We start from the raw sequence: 2,504 nt of genomic DNA, 5'->3' as shown, positions 1-2,504 counted from the left end.
AACCTTAAACAAGACGATTTTAACGACTCTCGGATATGACGTAGTTGTAAGTCGACCCTTACATTATCTTGTGTTTTTCTCTAACAGTTTCGTAACAACACTAAAAGAGAGCGGTTTTTTATATACTCGGTTGGGGAAAAAGCCAAATAGAACATTTTAAATTTGGTGTAAATGCACTTTCTTAAAATCGTGCTTCGATATGCAGTTACTAGGAAATCCGGAAACGTACTTGAAGATAAGTAATTCATAGCAATTCATTATAATTTTACGATAAAAAAAAGAAATTTAAACCTACAAACTAAAAATAACGCCGAGATTTTGAACCGGGGGGGGGGGGGGGGGGGGGGGGGGGGGTAACTCGCTTTTTACTGCAAATTCAAAGATGTAGGCCTAAAATACTAACTTCCATATATCACAACGTTGCTGAAGGCTGGTGACCTTTTCAGCATGGAAACACAAACCCAAGACGACTCTCTCGGTTCCAGTTCTACCTCCCCCCTCTCCCAACCCTCACTTATTAACTTAAGTTTTTAGCGGGACTGACGTTAGAACTACAATCTCCACCATATGACGATTTGATACTTAACTTTGACATGATTTCGACTCAGAAAATAAACTTATTGCATAAAGGTGTTAGTTGGGCGTATAATCTAAACAATGAATAATACAAACTACAAAATAGCCTCGGAAAGGACTGGAACTTTAAATGGCAAAAGGCATGCACACGGAAAATCTAAAGGTCATGTTTCAGGCGACGGATGGAGACTGGGTGTTTGGAATGCTATGGGAGTAAATGATCTCAAGGTAAAAGAATTGCGTGAAACTATGGACGTGAAGAAACTAGATATTTTATGTGTGCCCGAAAGAAAGAAAAAGGGATGCGAAACTAAAGACATAAAAACGGCGTGTTGTAAGGCGGATTTGAAATATGGTCAGGAGTAGACTGTGAATCACATGGTAAACAAGGAGTAGGTCTCATTTTGAACGAAAGAGCAAAGCGGCATCTCGGAGACCATGGTTTCGTGTCTCCCAGACTGCTTTGGGCTAGAATGAAAGTAGGAATCAGAAGACTATTTATCATAGCATGCTACGCGCCGGTGGATAGTGATCCTAGAGAAGTAAAAGACGCTTTCTGGCATACTTTAAATGACACAATAAACATTTGCGAACATGGGGAAAGAATAATTCTACTAGGAGACATGAATGGTTGGGTGGGCATCCAAAATCAGGATACAGAAAGAGTATTAGGTAATTTTGGGGTTCCAAGAACAAACTATAATGGAGATAAATTATTTGGTCTATGCTTAGAAAGGGGTCTGTTTATTACAAATACTTGGTTTAGGTATAAAATGATCCACATGTACACCTGATCTAAAGGAAATAACAGCAGTATAATTGACTTTGTTGTTGCGGATGAAAGACTACGAGAGTTAGTCAAAGATACAAGAGTCATGAGGAGTCCTGAATGCAATACTAATCATTACCTTCTGATCTCAAAAATTAACTTAAGTCGAGGATCGAGAAAAAAGAGAATCAAGACAGCAAAACAAAAGCGAATAAAAATTGAGAACCTACAGAAATCGGATGTGCGAATAGATTTCTAAAATAAGATAATCGAAAACATAGATAGGGCAACATGGGAGGACCGTATCAAAAACAAAGATATAGAGGGCGTCTGGACAATGTTACGGGATATCCTTGTTAGATGTACGATCGAAGTGTGTGGTACCGCAGTTCTAGGAAGAATTTCTGGTGATGTGAGGTGGAATGATGAAATTCAGGCTGCCCAAAAAGCAAAAAGAGAAGCGTACAAGAGAACTTTGAACATCGCAGGTCTCAGCAATGAGGTAAGACACAGACGTAGAAATGATTATAGACGCGAAACAGGATACTTAAACGATTATTTAAAGAAAGTAAAGATACAATTCGAAACAAAGTACAGAAATTGTAAACATGAAAAATAGTAGGGGGAAATGGTATATGATGCAGACGGAATACTAGAGGCTTTCAGAGACTATTTTAGGAGAAAATTCGGAGATGAAGCTATCGGACACCACAACTGCGATGTTGAACACGATGCGATGGAAAACTCAATTGAAAAAGTCTGTGTCACTGAGGTTAGGGACATAATTAAGAACTTGAAAAACGGTAAGGCTGCCGGGGTAGACGGTATTAACGCTGAAATGCTTAAACACAGTGGCGCGTGCATACCACATAGACTGTGCGAATTGATAAATTTATGTTTCGAGATGAGAGACGTCCCAGACGATTGGAAAGAAGCGAATATCATACCAATATACAAGAGCAAGGGAGATAGAAGCGAGTGCAATAATTATAGAGGGATTAGCTTATTAAGCACCGTAAGTAAAATATATTTAAAAATACTTATTCGTAGGGTAATAAAAATAACAGAAGCAAAGATTTGGGAAGTCTAAAGTGGGTTTATGCCAGGAAGGTCATGTACGGATCAAATATTTAGCTTAAGGCAAATAACAGAAAAAAGT

Source organism: Belonocnema kinseyi, chromosome 4 (genome assembly GCF_010883055.1).
Source record: "Belonocnema kinseyi isolate 2016_QV_RU_SX_M_011 chromosome 4, B_treatae_v1, whole genome shotgun sequence".
In the NCBI taxonomy this organism is placed as follows: Eukaryota; Metazoa; Arthropoda; class Insecta; order Hymenoptera; family Cynipidae; genus Belonocnema; species Belonocnema kinseyi.
Note: the sequence above shows the minus strand (reverse complement) of the source record.